This window comes from Camelus dromedarius, chromosome 7 (genome assembly GCF_036321535.1).
Source record: "Camelus dromedarius isolate mCamDro1 chromosome 7, mCamDro1.pat, whole genome shotgun sequence".
Taxonomy (NCBI): domain Eukaryota; kingdom Metazoa; phylum Chordata; class Mammalia; order Artiodactyla; family Camelidae; genus Camelus; species Camelus dromedarius.
The window spans coordinates 63,570,527-63,589,394 of record NC_087442.1 but is presented as its reverse complement, the minus strand read 5'-3'; the positions used below and the strand labels follow the sequence as shown (position 1 = coordinate 63,589,394).

Here is an 18,868-nt window from a genome sequence, read left to right as displayed (position 1 = left end):
TTCAAAAGCAGGCAGCTAAAATGATCCCCCCAAATCTTCACCAAATTACTACGAATGAGATACATACGAAAAACAAAAGTGTAACTGTAATTTACCAGAATACATGGGTAAATAATTCATCCAGCATGTGAGCAGGAAGGCATGACATCATGAGGTCGGCTCTAGAACACACCATAGCAGGTCCTGTTTTGTTTTTTCTCTTTTATTCCAGCATTAGGGAAATTCATTCCCCATAGTCACTAGACTTGACACCAGCATACTCTCATTTTTCCATATTGTCTGGAATTTTCATTTTTATTTCCTTTTTTTAAAGCATGTGATTATATATGTATTTTTAAATATGTTCCTACATACCAGTGTTTTGGATTCTACATTTGAAAAATAAGGTTAGAATTAATTTTATTCTAGGTTAGAAACAGATAAAAGCTAAAGGTGGTCAACTAATATACATTGTTTTTCTTGAAGAGACATTAACTATTTTATAATTCTGTACTGGCTTTGCTACCATGAGGTAGCTTGCTTTCCATCAAATTTCTTCCCTTTCTGTTAGGCATCTTTACAAAGAAGTCCCTCAAATATAAATGAGTGGATTACCCTGCAGCTTCACATACATCCTGGTGAATATCCTGTTCACAATTTAGGTGATGAAAGGAAAACCTACAGTTGTTTTAATTTGGAACCAAAATAATCACATCTCTCCAGTGAGGCTTAGAGAGAGGGGAAAAAAAGCGGGGAGAGGAGGGGGCACAGTCTCCCTGTAGAAAAAAGAGTATTTTGTGGTGGGGCAGTGCAGCAGGGTTAAAAAAAATTAAAAATAAAACAAACACAAAACCTTAGAGTGGGAAATAGTCCAGCAAAAGAGAGACCATCTGATCACAATGGAAGCACCTTGAGCTGGGGTCCTGGGCTGTGTTGTCCCGCCGGCATGTAAACTGCATGTGTGTGTACACACAGAGACTGAACAGGGAGCACAGAGGGAATTAGAAAGAGCCTGGCCCATTTTTAATTTGGGTCTGTTTGCTTGCATTTAGCACTTAAGGGCTTCTACATTCAGTTTACTCAAAAGAATGATGAAGCACTCCTTGCTTATGCCTCAAATCAGAAATGCATGAAGTGCAGCTGCAGAGATAATACATTTTCCCCAAAGGCTTTGGCTGAGCAAATTAGGTGTCAATGGGGTGCCTGCGCAGGCAGTACTCTCTCTAATTAGTCTCTTGAGCCTAGTTGGTGGCGGGTATGAGATGATCTAATCAATTGGTCTGTGTCTGATGGTTCGTGTAAAAATCCTACCAGGCAGACTCTCTCCCACAGGTCACCCACCTGCACAGCAGGGCTGCTCATTTTCATTTTTCATCTCCTCCATCACATGATGCTGACAGTTGGTTTTAAGAAAATTGAATCCAAAAAATATCTAGTTCATAGGGCACATGGGTCAGAACAAAGTTGCATTATGGGTACTAGCGACCCAATTAATTAATATTTATAGCTGAGAAGCTCTATGTAGATATTTCTGAATAAGGATTTTATCAATAAAATCCAATTTCTTGTCTAAAGCATTCATATCTAGAGAAGGAACATTGTAAAAGCAGAAAGCAAGATAAAAATGGCAATCATTAATCTTATGGCTCATATACCTATGAGTTGCTGTGCACATAGTTGAGCTTGTGATTTATATTCAGTTTTGTTTGTGTTATGTATGCAGCGTATAGTAATAAGCAGTTAAATGTAAGGGAAGGATTTCACTATTATAGTTTGCCTACCTACAACTGTCATGTGCCCTCTCTCCTTCCACCTGTATCCCTCCCCCCCCGATCAAATGCATGATTACATTTAGATTTAAAAATTTTTTTCTGGCAGTGAACTGTCCTACCTTAGATGCAGTCCTTGAAAACTGAAACTAATGTAGATGCCATCCAAGGAGGGAGCAGGGACATCCTGTGCTGCCAGTGAGCAGTATCAGGCAGGGTACTTGGCACAGTTTGGACTCAGCTGCTCCCAGAGCTGGGGAAGAGTCTGGCTCTCCTTGGCACCTGCCTTCTTTTCATGTTATTGGCTCCTCCCATTAAGTGAGCCTCAACCTTGGTAACATACTTCTCATAATCACTGTGTCCACCATTTATCATCCAACTACTATTATTATGTATTATCCTTTAATCTCCAACTCTGTTTATGCCCTTGGTCAGGTACACATGATTCTCCTGGAGGTTACACCCAGCGAATCAGGGCAAAGGCAAGACAGACACCATCAATGGCTTAAAAAAAAAGTCATAAATCAGCCCAATAGGATAGTAACATGCTATGGATGATGATGACAACATAGTTCATTGTTACATGAAATCAGATATACTGAAGATCAAATCATTTCTTTCAAATAGAATGTCAGGAGGCAAAAAAAAAAAAAAGCTTGGCCTACAGGCAGGTGTTAATCCTAGCTACCTTTCCTAGCCTGCAGTGTATCTGTGGACAGCCTGCTCTGTACCCAGCATTGTGCTCTTTCAGCAAGAGCCTACACACAGCATTCTGCCCTCTGTCCCTGGGCCATGAGAAGATTTTTACATCTGAGAGCATATTCCACTCCCAAGTTCTCAGATCCTACCTTTCCTCTTCTTATTCATTCAACAACCATTTACTGAGTACCTGGGCCAGATCTGGGCTATGCTCTAGGGACAGAATGGTCAACAAAAGCAAGCTTAATCAAGAACATAATGATGCCACCTGCCCCTCTCCATGCTCCCTCACAGGAAATGCCCCCATGCCTCAGGAGGGACTACATAAAAAGTTCGGAAGGTCAGCTTGGGCGCCAGGTCTGCATTCTGTTGATTAAAGTGGTGGAGTGGAGGAGAGCCAGGCAATGACTGCATCACTTGGGTGTGGCTGCAGGAACTCCATGCCCAGGCAAGCATATGTCAGGATAAACCCCGACCTGCTTGGCCAGGGTGGGCATGCTTCCTGGAAGAGCTGGAATCTCATAGAAAACAATAGGGACAGAGCTTCATAACCTCAGATTTGGCAATGGATTTTTAGATATAACAAAAACCGTAAGCAACAAAAGAAAAAAACTGATAAATTCGACTTCATCAAAATTCAAATTCTTGGGTATCAAAGATAGACAACTATCAACAGATAGACACACGGCCAACAAGTACATGAAAAGGTGCTCAACATCACTAGTCATTAGGAAAATGCAAATCAAAATCACAATGAGACAGATACCAGTTCACACCCACTACATGTCTACAATCAAGGAAAAACAAAAACAAAAAACAGAAAATAATAAATATTGGAAAGGGTATGGAGAAACTAGAACCTTTGTATATTGCCAGCAGGAATATAAAATGATACAGCCACTATGGAAAATGGTTTGCCAGTTCCTCAAAAAGTTAAACAGAATCACCATATGACCCAGCAATTCCAGGAACAAGTGTTACCCAGAAGAATTGAAAACAAGTACTCAAATGTTTGTATATAAATGTTCATAGCAGCACTACTCAGAAAAGCCAAAAGGTGAAAACCACCCAAATACACATTAATTCATGAATGTATAAACAAAATGTGGTATATTCATACTATGGAATATTACTTGGCCATAAAAAGGGAGTGCAATACTGAAATAAGCTACAACATAGGTGAACTTTAAAAACATTAAGTGAAAGAAGCCAGACACACACATTATATGGATTCCATTTATATGAAATACCCAGAATAGGTGAATACCTGTAGGTAAATAGAGACAGAATGCACATTCGTTATTGCCAGGAGCTGGAGCAAGGGAAGAATGGGAGTGAAGGATATAAGATACATAAGTAGAGGATATAATGTCTCCTTTGGGGGTGACAGAAATGTTTTGGAATTAGAGATGATGGTTGCATGACATCGTGAATGCACTAAATGCCAATTAATTATATGCTGTAAAATGGTTAATTTTGTTATATGACTTTCACCTCAATTTTTTTAAAAAAGGGGGTAAAGGTTAACCTTCGAAAAAATCATTGTAGTAAGTGGGGGGAAATGAGTAGAGGGTGGAGAGGATGCTGTTTTGATGGTTCTTACCTATAAGATGGGAACTCTTTGCTCCCTTGATCCAGTAGTGCCATTCAAGGCTGATAACCTTGGTGGTACAGCCTGCCAGGGCAGCATCAGGGCAACCACACGGTGAGGTCTCAACAAAAGGCCCAGGTTCCCTCTCTGCCCGGGAAGATGACTGTGTGGCACTGCAGAAGGGGACAAGCAGGCCAGACCAGACCTCAGTGACCTCGAGCCGCTAAACTGAGATGAGTTGGTTCTGGGATTCAGTGGAGCTGACTGGTCGAATCTCTGGGCTGTGTGACCTGAGCCTGGGAGTGTTTCTCTTCACCCTTCCTGGCAAGACATTCTTCTTGCATCCTAGAAATGAAAATGCTTAAGGGCCAAAAGAAACATGGAGAGAAATAATGTGAACATTCCTTCTTTATTCCCGAACCGTTCTCGTGCACGCAGTTTCTGAGTTTAAGCGTGCGCTGTCGGAAACATAGCTGTACGCAGGATGTTGGGAAGAGGCTGGCAATTCAGGTCATGCTGGCCAATTTTCATTCTGCTGAAACTAGGTCTGATAATAGGCACCAAGGAATTATATGCAGCTGGAATTTTTGTAAAAGCATGTATATGATCCATTTTTCTATTTCATGTTCATAAAAATGAACACGATGTGTCTTTTTAATGGTCTGTAGGATGCCACAGGCACTTAATTAAGACCAGTATTAGTACTAACGATTTAGGGAAGGAAATTTGTTGAAGTTCTTTTTCTCTAAATAATCCAAAAGGATGTTAGACTATTTAAATTCATGGAGTTAAATTATTTTAAGGGAAAAAATTCAGTCAGAACATTTATTTATCATATTATAAGAACTGTTTTGCTTAAGGAGACTCTTCTGTCTCAGGTATGTGTGCTCGGGGTAGCTGTGGAAAAAAATGGGCAGGCTCACTTTGGCCTGACCAATTTTGACATCTCATATAATTTAGGAAAAATGAATGATGTAAGAGTTTTTTTCTTTTTTGTTTTTAACATACAACAATTTTCTCTTTTCCTCCTTCCAGGATGAAGTTGTCATCATTCTGGGAAGAATAAAAACATTAATGAAGTGGCCAATAATGTGAAGGGAACCATGGATCAGTTTCCTTTCACTCCCTGTGGTGGATTTCACTTGCAAGAAAATTGAAGCTGGCAAGACCCTGTTTTCTCTGCAATTTATTTAAAACCTTGCACGCATTTGGATACCTTGTGATTTCCAAGAACTATGTGAAGATTAAGTTTTGCTTACTGATACATGGCATGTATTCTTTTCAGTCTTTTGTGTTTGATTTTGTTTGATTTCCCTCTGCACCGCAGCATCTCTGTAAAGGTTTTTATGCTTTCACCAGCCATGTCTTAAATACATTAAGACAACACATTCGGTGTTCACACTTCTTCAGTAATGTCTGTACTTGAAAGCCACACAGTGGCATGAAACACTGTGTGTTTTCTTTGAGAGCAGTGCACATTTTGCAACCACCAGGAAGGAAAATTAGAGCTAAAGCAAATCCGTGTTCTCCGACTGACTTGACAACTTGGTCCCTGGCCGTGGGGCCCCAGTTGTCTCTTTCCTTTTGAGGACATTTGCAAATGTGTGTTGTTTTTTTTTTTTTCTTGGAAATAACTGCACATTTATATAGGATATCGGAATCTGCTTAGCATTTTCAAGTCACATAGCGTGACTGTTCTCTGAGCAGGTTGGAAGTGAAGAAACCAGTATCAAGATTAAGAACAAAGACAGGGGTAAATTGCTTACTTTTGACCTCTGGAAAGTGAGGTGACTTTTTACATGTTTTCTGGGTCTTGTCAACATCTTATTTTTTCCATCCACTTTGTTATGCTTTGTGAGTATTTTCTAAATGGAGAGAAGAGTGAGGAGCAGAATGTTTAAAGCGTGGGTATAAGAATTATCTCTGCTAGGTGAGCCCTGAAAGCTGTCTTTACTAGTTCACATTTAAAAAGAAAATTACAGAGTTATCCAGAGTTTAAAATTTGCTCATTTACACCAAAGCACTTTTGAATTACATTTTTTAAAACAAACATTCCAAGCTGATTAAAAGGCACCCTAACTTTAGACAGTCTCCTAGAATAACTAACTGTTCGATGCAGGTTTTAGAAACCAGGCAGGAGTCTTGCTTTAAAGATGGAAAAGGGAAAAAAAGAAAGGTCCAGCTTCCCTTCTTTAACAAGTTGAGAGAACTTATAGGAGGAAGGCGAGTATGTGACATGGAGGGAAAAGGGGACCGGGCATGCGCGTGCTTTCATCGAGGGGAGAGCTTCCGGACGTAGGTCTGCTCCCAGTGGGGCGGCCTCGCTGCAGAACCCCAATAATACTGAGGCCAAGGGGGCAGCTAGGAAACCTAGCTCCTCAGGACACCAATTCCTACCGAAATACCTTCATGTACATTGTTTTACATTTCCTATTAGAAGGAGAGACTAAGAGCTTGAAACACATCGCACTTTGGAGGATCAAGAATATGAATTATGAGCCAGTTTGACAAAGACTTTCTCTGAGAGTCAGGTGAAGGCAAACCTATTCTATAGTCAAAGCCAGGAAACCTAGAAAATTGGACCTAGAATTCTTAAACATCAAAACGCTACTTTCCCTGGAGTAGGGAGGGTGTGAATGTAGATGTCAAGGTCACAACCATCTTGTCCAAAGTAGCATTCATTGTAAGCTTCTACGTGCTAAGTGAGGAGTTATTCACTGATTGATTTTTAAAGAGAGGAAAAATTACCCAAGGCCAGAATGTTTACTGTTTGCTACCTAGAAATCTTTCCCATGCTTCTTACATTCCAACCCTTTGGAAGTTTTCATAGAGGTATTTTGCTTTAATGTGTATTTACATTAGAATTTCTTAAAGTAAATGTGGAAAGAAAATTTACATGCAATCGAAAATGGCCTTTCCCGCTATTTGTTTTGAATTACTCATTTGGGGGAGAGGCATAACTTTTGTATTTTATGAAATTTAAATCAAGGGCAACTGTTGACTAAGTCTTGCTATGTAATAGGCTTTCTAACTTGAAAATTTGAAAATGTTTAATGTTTAAAGACTTTGATTAGAAATGTTAGAGTTATTCAGAGATATATGCCCATCCCTGGCAGCTTCTCTTGGGAAATTAAATGTAATATTTCTCAGTGGAGGGAAAATCTGTCTTATTACAGAGACATATGTCTCAGAAGGGTCTCATTTAGGAGGTTTTGAGTTCCCCATGCTTGCCATCGGTACAGGACATCCAAAGTCTGCTTTGTCTCTCCTTTCCTCTCCCATTTGTAGCCACCCTCTCCTTCTTCATTTCCCACCTCTTGCTGAGGACAGCTATGAAAATCGTTGCAGACTGTGTTCATGAGCAGATTTATTATTCTACTGAGAAAGCACTGGAATGTTTTGGTGATACTATTTTTATATGAAGGAGTAGCTTGCATTCAAACAGCTGGAATAGTTAGAACACATTAGCATGGTGATTGTATCAGTGTGACATCACTGCACACACAGCATTCTGAAAGGAAATTTGGGACTTCCTTTCTGTTTTCTTAAAGGAACACTTTGGTTGATTTCAAAATACAAAATACATAGGACATGAAAAAAAAAATTTGCAGTGCTCAGAAAAAACAAAACAAAACAAAAAACAGGGGGCATAAGGCAGGGGTGGCTGTCCATCCACTGACCCAAGGATGAGAAGCTATTTCTACCTCCCAAGAGTGATAAGAAAAGTTTCCAGAGGAGCCTCCAGGCTTGCAGAGAAAGCAAAATCTCTTGGTATCCTTCCCTCAATGTGTACATGATAGCCAGTGTAATCATACCCTAGGTAATGCATCTCTACAAGATAATCATCTGTGAATATTACTGGTTTTGTAATCTTTGTTATATAAGAGGATGTTTAGGCTGTACATACTGGGGTAGATTATTGCCTGCCCCCCTTATACATAGGAATATGCTGCAAAATCGCATATAATTTCCATCTCCCTTACCGGCTTGTAGGCAGAGGAAACTGTATATGTTACTGCCTTGCAATTTTCTCATACACCAAACACCAAACCAAACCAAACTCAAGTAAAATAAGCAATCTCCTATTCTCAGTCCCTTCCCACTGCAGCATATTTTAGAGGCACGTACAAAATCTACATTCTCTAGTTGGGAGTGGATTTTTAAATTTTTTTTAATCTTTTTTTTTTGTATGATACACTGAGATGCGTACTTTCTAACAGGGAGTTGGTACCTAAGAAATGTGCTAGCATTCAGAAAACTATTATACTGCAAAATGACACATAGTAAGGAGAATGGAATAATACATGTTGCATATTTGTTACCAATTGTAATTTGTCTGTATTATGGAAGACGTAATGGTTTGTCAGCTGTCACTGTTGTTTTCTTGTAACATGATATGGAATAAAGTATAGCAGAATCTCTACATTCTCCTGGTACATCTTGGTGGGTACCAAATAACACCATATGACATACATATACGTCAAAGACACATTGTCTTAAAAACTCTTAGACTCAACCATTCTTAAAGAGTGCAGTAAGAGACCAAACACACAATGCTCTTGGATGTGGGAAGAAGTGAGTTAGCAGGAATGTTCTAGGAGTCTGTTAAACCCTCCCTTTCCTTGATTTGCTGTGTGGAACATAAGTAAAGAAGTGGAGGTTATGCAAAACAAATCTCATGAGCTCCAAGAGCTTCACAATTCCCCCAGCTCCTTACTGACATGCACCACGTGTTCTGTGCATCTGGAGCCAATCTGGTTTTGTTTAATGACGGTCTTATTTATCTTTTAGTGCCTCTTTTTTGCGGGGGTGGGGGGTGAATTTGCACATATACTAAGATGAGGTGGGTAGGTTACCCATCACTGAATACCAATCAAAGCCCGAGCATGCTGACATTCTGCCAGAAGTGTCACTGTTCTCCGAGCTGAGAACGCTTCCTGTGAACCCCACCCAGCAGGCACCTGTGCTGAACTGGCACTGCTGGGAGCCACCCTGGGATGGGCAGCACTGCCTGAGGAGGCTAGTTTCGTTTCTCTCATCACCTCTTCTTGTCGGATCTATGAGCTTCATAACCCCAAACAAACCCCCATGAATTGATACATTGATAATAAAGTTCATAGCAATAAAATCCTCAACTTATAGATATGCTATTTAGTGATTTGAAAACATTTATCCTTGAAGGTCAAAATCAAAATTCGTATCTCACGTTGAGAGGACCCTGGAGCCCTGCCTCTCCCCTGCACAGACCCTTACCCACCAGCAGCAGCTACCTCAGGTTTCCCTTCCCTTGCTCCTTTCCTGTGACTTATGTGATTTCATAGTTTCTAAGCCCTCACAAGCTAACATTCTCACAAAACCAAATGTAAGGTTTCTCAGTTGATGTGTATTGCATGCCACAAAAGCTCATGACAACCCCCACATCTCCAGCCCCCGACTGCCCCAGCTGTTTCCCCCAAGACAGCAAGTCATCTATGCCAAAGGCACATGCATTTCCTGTCACCACCAGTGGATTCTGAGACATAAGATTGTGTAGAGGCAGACTTTGTGGTCTCCAAGGTAGAGATAATAGGCAGATTTCTTAAATGGGAACCATAAATTATCCCAAAAACTGACTAGAATTATACAGGTGTCGAAAGAAATAACTTGCTCCTTGGAGCTGTTTGAAGGGAGTAAAGTGCATGCCACAGTCCCATGTCAACAGTGACAGGCGTGCTGATGCCCAATGTGACGTCACTCCCAGCGGCCACAGCCGTGGGCCCTTCGGCAAGCCTGGGCTGATTTAATCCCATGAGTTCTTAATACAAGAAAGGAGGCAGACAGCTGGTATCTACAAGAAGCCAAAGAAATAACTTTGAGAAATATTTTTAACTTTTTAAATGTAGCAGGAGAGATGACAACCCTCTCTCAGCTCATTATGGCCCCACATTCCCTTCTTTTTCAGCAGGGGCTATTCCAGCTCTGCCGGGTTGGAAGATGTGATGTGTGCTCGCTAAGGCAATCAGTTAGAGACAGGAGGGCCGCACTCCTCGAGTTGCTGTTGGCCCCCAGAGAAAAGAGAAACCAGAGGGGAAGGTGTCGGAGCAACCCTGTGCCACTAGGTTAACGCGTACAGTTGCTGAAGAATGGCGGGCATTGTAAATTTCTGCAATGAGGACCCCGCCGTGGCCCAGCAGCCTGCTGCTACCAGTGGGTGGTGGCGTTATGGGCATTAGCTTTGAGAAGCTTATACAGCAGAGGGGGCTAGGATAAAGGACACAAATCAGGAGAAGACTGACAAGATTAAAAAAAAAAAAAACCCAAGGCTTCGTATTTACTGTTCATCCCCCACGCTCTCCGTGTGCTATATTGTCTGCGTTGAGTCCTGCTGAGAGAGAACCAGGCACAATAATAGCTCGGAGCAGCCTTGCAGCCCTGGAGCCAGCCTCTGCCAACGGTGCTGACTGTGCTGGTGGAGAATGGGATTCTGATAGAGTTGTCTTTTTTCTCCTTCTCTGCGAGACCACCAATAATTATGGAGGGCACGCTGCAAAGATGGGGTAAGGGTTCCCTGTTGGAGTGTATCCTGAGAAGTGACCCAGCGGGGCTTCCAGTGAAGGGATATGTTCCAACAGCCCAAGGTGTGCCTGCCTGACAGATGCAGACAATGCTGCAGACATCCAGGGACATATGTTTGAAGCAGCAGTTTAAGGATTTAGAGACATTCAAATCAACTTAGCTTATACATCATACTATAGTGTAAAACAATGACTCTTCCCTCTCTCCATCTCTAACTAAATCGGTTAACAGTACCCCGCAGACCCTCGGGGCAAGGAGGCACAAGTCCTGCCACCTTATTCTGTGAAACATTTGGGAAATCCAAACCCTCATGTATCCATTCTCCTTAGCCTAGTGGCTCACAGCCCTGGCTCTCATTAAAATTGTGGGAAAGTTTTGAAAACCTACCCCCAATCCCAAACCAATTCACTGTAGAAACATTGAGGGTGGATCCCTGGCATCAGTCTGGGAGCTCAACAGGTGTTTATATCATGCACCCTGAGTGAGACCTGCTGGACTCTTCTCTTCCTCCTGTCTGTCTGCTACTCCAGGAAGAAGGTAGGCAAACTTTTCCTATAAGAGCCGGATAGTAAATACGGTCATCTTTCTGAGCCATACAGTCGCTGTCACAACTCCTCACTCTACTGTCTTAACGTGAAAGCAGCCGGGCTGAATACAGAAATGAACGAGCATGGCTGTGTTCCAGTGAAACACTTTATGGGGCACTTAAGTTTGAATTTCATACAATATTCACAGGTCATGAAATATTTTGCTTTTGATTTTTAAAAGCTCTTTTAAAAGTAAAACCCATTTGTAGCTCACAGCCTGTATAAAAACATGCAGTGGGCAGGAATTTGCCCCGTGGCTGTAGTTTGCTTACCTTGGCTGAGAATGCGCCCTGGTAATGGGGTAAGCTCGGACCACCCCTGATATTTGCTGGGCCCAGGGTAGATCCAAAATGGAAGCCCATATACCATAAAGCAAAATATTTCAAAATGTAAATCCAACCGACAAAATGTTAAATAAATGTGATTCTCTTACCTTAACAGTATGTCTTCAGAATGACCTAGGCGGCCAGGGTTGCACTTCGAATTCTTGGACTCCTCAAAGTTCACCAAAACTGGGCAACGTGTAGCATTTGCCTGGTTCAAGAACTACCCTCTTCATTTCACTTCCCACTCCTAGCTGTAGGGGTGTGGGTCCAGTGTGAGGAGTCACACATGCATGTGTGTGAACACCCCAGCGCCCCACATCCAGACTCTGTCCGTTCTCGTGGTAAGCAGTACCCCACTGGCCAGCCCTTGGCATCAGCCGCATACTCTCAGGGACGGTGGTTTCAGAGAAGGCTCCATTTGCAGAGAGAATTCCAGGGTCCCAGACCTCCGGAGTTGTCTGAGTAGAAGTGGGGGAGGCAGGCTCCTGGTGGGCGCGGCGCCACGGAGTCCGCCTTCTGTGGAGGAAGGCTATGTCCACAAAGGTTCAGAACCAGGCCCCGTAAACGTGGGAACTCAAACAGTGGTCCCTCTTGCCTTGGTTTAAGGGCACTACTGGTCGGTGATGGGAGGCTGGGAATTAGCTCCCGGGAGTTTTCATGTCCGTCACGCGTATCATCAGCCCCTCTCCTCCGAACCCACAGGAGCCGACTTCACAACGTGAAGGGCGAAAAATTGCTTCAGCACACCTGTCAGCCGAGGGGGGCTGGAGAGGGATTCGAGAATGTGAGCTTCCCAACCGGAAAAATGCGCTAGGAGCTGCCATACCACGAAACAAACTGCGCGAGGAGCCGACACGGAGAGAAACAACACTCCATTCTAGCACAACAAGATGGCGCCCACCGCGCGGCGCACTTGTCTTGCTTGCGCCTGTTCTGCCCGCACATGCGCAATTGTTCGTTGCTTTGTTCATGAGGCGTACATACCACCACTAGCGCATGCGTACTTCTACTGTTTACCTCCTACACAGGCGTGTTGTTGTGACCTTTGCCCTGGGTCCCACAGCCTACTCCTACTCACTCAAGGCTGCGGACATCTCTTGGAATTAAAGGATTTGGCCTCTTGTCAGTCATTTGCTGGAACTAGCTGAAAAGCAGTTCACAAGAACCAATTACTGAATATTTAGGAAGTTTGTGAGCCAGTTCTTTAATCACTGACACCTGGAAACCAGAAGGGAGCATTTACACCACAGAAATCGCCACAGCACTGCCTCTCACCTCTTTCTTTCCAGGCTCATCTCCCGTCTCCATGCACACTTCCTCCACATGCGCGGTGCTGAACTTGCCACTGATCCCTGGATGTTCCAGGTCTCTACATGCCCCTATTCTTTTGCACGCACTGTTCCCTCTGATTGGAACACCCTCTCCCATTTTTCAAGCAGGCAAGTTCGCATTTACCCTTTTAAAGCAGGTTGATTTCTATGGTTCTGGAGTTCAGGAGCAGTTTGGCTGGATGGTTCTGGCTTGAGGTTTCTCATGAGGCTGCAGTCAGGTGGGACAACTCAAAGAGCTGGGAGCTGAGACAGCTAGAGCAGAGCACCTCTAACCGAACGTGATTACTCCACAAGGTCTCTTCAGCATCGTGGCTCAGATTAGCTGCACATTTAATACGGTGGCTCAGGGTTCCAAAGCACGTGCACCAAGAGAAGAAGAGGGAGAATCAGGTAGAAGCCGTATTGCTTTTTATGACCAAGCATTTTATTTGGTAGAAGTGAGTCACAAAGGCCATCCTATATTTAAAGGAAGGAGAATTAGGCTCTACCTTTTGATGGAAAGAATGTCTTAAAAATTGTGGGTATGTTTTAAAACCACAACTGCCCGCCTTCTGACCACAAATTATACATATATTGATGCCACATGCAAAATACACTCAGGCCCTCCTTGAACCCCCCCCCCCACCAATATCTCATCTGGATGGCATCCATCTCAGGCTCAAGGTCCCGTATCCCAGCACCCAAATCAGGTTCAGGTGCTGCAGACAAGGCTCCATAGTGCAGATCCTCAATCACAGCTTCCTGAGTACTGTTCTTGATCTGATCCTCATGATCCATGAACTAAAGTGACACGTTCTTTGCTCCTCCCACCCCGACATACTTCAGTGGGATAGGCATAGGAGAGCCACTATAGACGTTTCAGAGTCTATAGCAATCAGGTAATCAGTCTGCAGCAATTCTGAAATCTAGCCAGGCACACGCTGCCAGTTTCTTGATTAGAGCTCAGCATGGTTCCGTAGGAATGATTCTCCGTGGCTCTTGGCTTCATTCTCTGCGCTCTTGTTGCCTCCCTCCTGTTCTATAAAGTGCACCGCCTTTTTATAGCTGAGCAATCTTCCCAGGCTGCTTCTTTCTCATAGAATTTTGGGAGTCCAAAAGCCTATTTTCATTTTATACTACCTCTGTCCCTTTAAGTCTGAGCTGGAAATGGTTTCATTAGAACAAGACTCCTTAATATTCTGTTTCTCATCAGTCTTGTTGGGATTCACTCCATTAGACAAACACTGCACTCACAAGTCTCACTGAGATAAGCTTTTCTCCAACTTGACTCCTGCTAACGGTACTGCGGGACTGTGCCCTTAGGATTTTTAACATGCATTTCTGTGTAACAGAGACATCTAAAAGGCATGCCTTTCATATCTTTAGAGGGACTTTTGATGGTTCGAAAGAACCTATGTGGCACTACCTCCAATCTGTCTGAGGGCTTAAGGAAGGGTTCCAGGGTCACACCACTGCTTCCATCTTTAGGGAGAAATTACATATTTTAATTTGAGCCTCATTTGCCATATGGCGAGGATGAAACTGAGGAATAGTTTTAATTTTTGAACCCCAAAAGTCTTAGCTCTTTTATAGTTAACAATTCTTTCTCTAGTTCATCTCTCTCATCTCGTGTTTTCTATGGGCAGCTGGAAGAATCAGGGGCACCTTGAACGATATGCCTGGAAATCTTCCTAGATCATGAGCTTATTAGGTATGTTTTCTAACGTCCATGTTACCACTGGGGAAAATATTCCTAGACTTTCCACCACTTCACAACCAGCATCTCCTTTCCTCCGGCTTCCAGCACCCTTCCCTCACTTGCCTTTAATGCCGCACACACAGCCTTCCTCAAAGCTCTTCCAATCCCCGCCCTCTCCCCAGGCCCTGAACCGCTGCCACATGTTTTAAGTTTTGTTACAGCAATGACTCACTTTTAGGTACCAAAAAATTTTCCATGTATCTATTGTTGTGGAACAAATCACCCCCAAAATTGGCGGCCTAAAAACAGAGTTCGTTTATGATCTCTTTCGTGGTTTCTGTGGCTCCAGCATTCTGGCTCAGCTTGTTTGGGTGGTTCTGGCTCAGGAGCTCAGAGGTCGCTGGGGCCGCGGCCAGCTCAGGGCTCCTGCGCTCATGTCTCTGGCTCTTGGGCTGGGAAGACCTCAACGGCTCGGGGCTGGGACTGCTGGGTCTCCATAGGCATCTTTCTGTTTGTCTCCACGGTCTCTCTCTGTGGTTTCTCTGGCAAAGCGGTTTCCATGCTCCAAAGGAAGATACCGCAAGAGAGCGCCAGGCAGAAGCCATATTGCCTTTGATGAACTAGCCTTGAAAGCCACACACCACCACTTAGGCTACCTACTCTTAATTAGAAGCAAGTCCTAAGAACAGCCCAATACTTAGAGGGGAACTAGACTCCACCTCTGACTGGGAGGTGTTTCAAATCCTATGCAGACTTGCGTTAAAACCATTGCACCTCTGGAGTTGAACAACAAAGAGGCCCTGCCCTGGTATGCATTTACTTACTGATCTGGATGAGTTTGGTAGACTGGAAGAGAAGCCAAGACTGTGATCTTGGAATTCTGGGAGTTAGGTCTCTATTTTAAAAATTATCTGTAACTGAATGTTATCCCCCATGAGCACCTGGGAAACCTTTGCCTGTCCGATTGCTTTTGACTCTGGGAGTGATAACTGCATAGAGCCCTACTTTCCTCACAGGAAACCACATGTTCTACAGAGGAGTTTTGTTCTCTGACTCATTAGTTTCATGCTTCCCCAAGCCAGGCAGCCACTGTCCCAAAGGAAAAAGTACGCTCCTCGGGTAGCCAACAATCAGCACTCCCTCCACCTCTAGTCTCTAAGACTTGCTAATGCTTCAACTTGACTTAGCCTGAGTAAGTAACTTTTAAATACTGATTTTTAAAAAAAACCCTGCTGTGCCAAAGAATTAAATAAGCACTTGTCTAGCTTTAAATGCTTTACAGGGGACTAAAAATAACACCTTTTGGGACAGACAATCTAGTTTTCCACCGCACTTCATTTGAGGCAAGAAAATCTCTTTTCTACAAGGTTTTGATTCTATGGCCATAGCTAGGATGGTATGCAATCAATTTTCCAAGTGTAGAGAAATTCTCGGGGTGCAGAGATTCTTCTTTGCAGGCTGACAAATGAAAGTATGTATTTTGGTACAGGGGGTGGTGCAAGGAAGTGATGCTCAGCCCCCAGAGATGACTAGAGTCTCCTTTTTTATATTTAGACCATGTCTAGCAATTCATGAAAATGAACTGCTTGTTCTGTTTCCCCTTAAGTCATTCTCTCTCTGCCCCCTATTCTCTCCAGGTTTTATTTATTTATTTTTAAAAATAACTAAGTCACATGTGATTCATTCCTAAAGCTTAAGACCTATTTTTAACAACTTGCTCAAACACAAATCCTATTGTTCACATCCTTGGGGAGAGCGAGTTACTCCGGAGGAAAAAAAGGAGAGCTCTTGTAGACATTTTTTATTCAGTGAATAATTTATATTAAAATAAATTGTACAGAAAATGTGAAAAATCTTTGAGTAAGCCAAAGATTACTGTACTGGGGATCAGAGGAAACATGATTGAAATCCACAAAGCTTGGGAGGGAGCTGCGAGGGGGTGTTCTCATGCTGAGCTTTTCAGTGGTGTCCTTACTGTTGTTTTAAATGCTGAGGTTCTGTTGTCTGTCCAGAGCACCCCTTCCATGCCACCTTGTTCACTTTCTCTTTCCCATGGTTAACAAGTGTTGTCTGGACTCAAGGAAGTTTTGATAGAGACTCAGCTGAGGTAAACCTCAGAGATCACTGATTTGGTGTAGACTGGATGAATTTAAAAAAAAAAAAAAAAAACTCAGCAGCAGGGCAGGAGAGAGACAGAGAAGCAGTAGGCTGTGATGACAAAACATCACATTGAGTCAGATCAACTCCCAGCTCTTAGTCTCTTAATTTTAATCACATCTTTTCTTCTTGAGTATCAACAATATTGCTGCCAAAACCCTACAGCTATGGGAGACATAAACACTTAAATCTACCAGAGACAGATGGCAACATAAATCTCCATTGTTGCTCCCTTAGAGGACTCCCAGGGCTGCCGCCCTCTGTGGTGAATGGGACATTTGAGGTGACTTTCCCACAAGGGTGATTTTTAGATTTACCTTCAGGAGTAAAGATGCTGCATTGTTTTAGGCGGAATTTCTTTGGCTGCGATTGTGGGAATTACAACAGCAGCAGAACGTTAATGCTGGAACGAAATTTACCAATTAGCAGCTCGACAACTTCCTTTCTGCTCAGCCTCCCAGGATAACAGATGTGGTCGTTACATCTGGCCACCTCTCTCCAAAAAGTCTGTTCCTGACCATACAGAGTGGCCGGCGAAAAGATAGCTTTGATTACAGCAAGTGAAAGCCAGATGGTCAAGCCCTGTTTTTGATCAGAGAATCTCAAAAAACATATTTGAATCTATGATCAGGTACTTAAGCAGAGTATGACCTTTTGCTGAATTGTCTTAATTTTTTTTGATGTCCCATCTTTCTGTTCTGTGACAACCTTTGGTCAATTGTGCTCCACTAAATACATCAAAACATTAACACTTTCTTAGATACAGCTAGGATTTAGTTTGTTCTATTTAAAAACACTTTTTGTGGTTGACTTAAAAATCCAAATCTGCATATCTTTTATAATTGTTAATAGCTTTCACTGCATTTGACGTGTTAGGAGGGGTTACAGAGCTATGTCATTACTCTGAATGGGCTTCATATTTCCTGGTACCTGGGATGCTCACGTATGTTTTGAGTGTCAATGGGGAGCAAAAGTGGTCCCTGTCCATCTTAGGAGATAGAACAGAGGAAACATGAGGCAGTCAATTTAAAAATCATACTGCAGGGGGGAGGGTATAGCTCAGTGGTAGAGCACATACTTAGCATGCACAAGGTCCTGGGTTCAATCCCCAGTACTTCCATTTAAAAAAAGAACAATAATAAATCAATAAATAAGCCTAATTACCTCCCTCCCACAAAAGAAAAAAAAATCACACTGCAAACATTAAGAGCCAGAATAGGGACTCCTGACACTTTTCAAAGAGGCACGTGGTGGTAAGAAGCCAGTCTAAGTTCAGGAGAGATGAAGTTCCATTATCTTTGATTAAAACCTCTTCCTCCCATGAACACACATGTTAAAACAAGCAACTTCTAACAGCCGAGGAACCCTGACTGAATTTAAACATATCCAAAGAAGGCGTTTAAAGAGGGAACCTCGCACAAAGAGCCATCTGGCATGCAGAATCCTTTGTGTAGAAAGATAGTGGAAGCTTTCTACAGAGTTAAACCAATTAAATCAAAACACCTGTGTCTCACAGAATACCTAGAGGAACTGATCATTCTCAGGGTTTACCCAGTTCCAAACGTCACGGGACTTGCCCATCAGTATTTCCACTGCCTTTTGATGTTTCCATCCAAACAGCCACACGTGCTGTTCCTGCCACCCATCCATCCCGCTCCAGACCTTCCTCCGTGCTGCAGCTCAGGGGACGTTCTGGAGCCCTCTTCTGCCGCACCCCATCCACTCGTTTCTCTGCCTTCTGCATCCAGCTCATGCCAGGCATCCAGGCCCTTCCTCACGGCATCTGCTGCTCTTCATTTTGCTCTGGAATCCTTTGCTCTCTCTGGTCTGAGCCACTATCCTCTGTTCTAGGTCTCTCTCACACTCCGGCCTTTGCTGTGTATTCTCAGGGCATTTTACTAGAGTGTAATAAATACCCCATTTTCTTATAATCATCCTCTCTGCATGACTCCAAGCTCTGCTTCCTCTCTCCACGAGCCCTGGGTCTGGCAGACAGTGGGCCCGGACAGAACATGGGCTGATGGAGGGAGTGGGTATGCTCATGCTGCTCCCCTCCTTCCTCCTAAAATGCCAATGAACCCCTGGCCGTCCTGCCCGGCTGCCCCGGGAAGCCACCCTGACCCTGCTCTGCTTCCCCAGTGCCCCCTGCATAACCCTTCATTTGTCCTATTCCATCTAGATTAGAAGTACTTATGC

General features: G+C 43.2%; 2 protein-coding genes across 12 annotated transcripts in view; one reads left to right on the top strand and one right to left on the bottom strand.

Moving 5' to 3' along the window:
* CDK14 (cyclin dependent kinase 14) overlaps positions 1–8,461 on the top strand; it is a 555,862-nt gene extending 547,401 nt beyond the window's left edge. For all 5 annotated transcript variants that reach the window (XM_031454861.2, XM_031454862.2, XM_010978019.3 and 2 more), the window contains one exon: positions 5,074–8,461. The gene's annotated coding sequence lies outside the window, so the exon portion shown is untranslated. The remainder of the gene's footprint in view (positions 1–5,073) is intronic.
* Positions 1–18,868, bottom strand: part of MTERF1 (mitochondrial transcription termination factor 1) — a 453,452-nt gene that overhangs the window by 28,592 nt on the left and 405,992 nt on the right. For 5 of the 7 annotated variants that reach the window (XR_010381700.1, XR_010381702.1, XR_010381706.1 and 2 more), the window contains one exon: positions 11,614–13,293. The gene's annotated coding sequence lies outside the window, so the exon portion shown is untranslated. Of the gene's footprint in view, positions 1–3,996; positions 4,384–11,613; positions 13,294–18,868 lie in introns of those variants that run through there. The other 2 variants (XR_010381699.1, XR_010381703.1) reach the window with 2 other exon arrangements.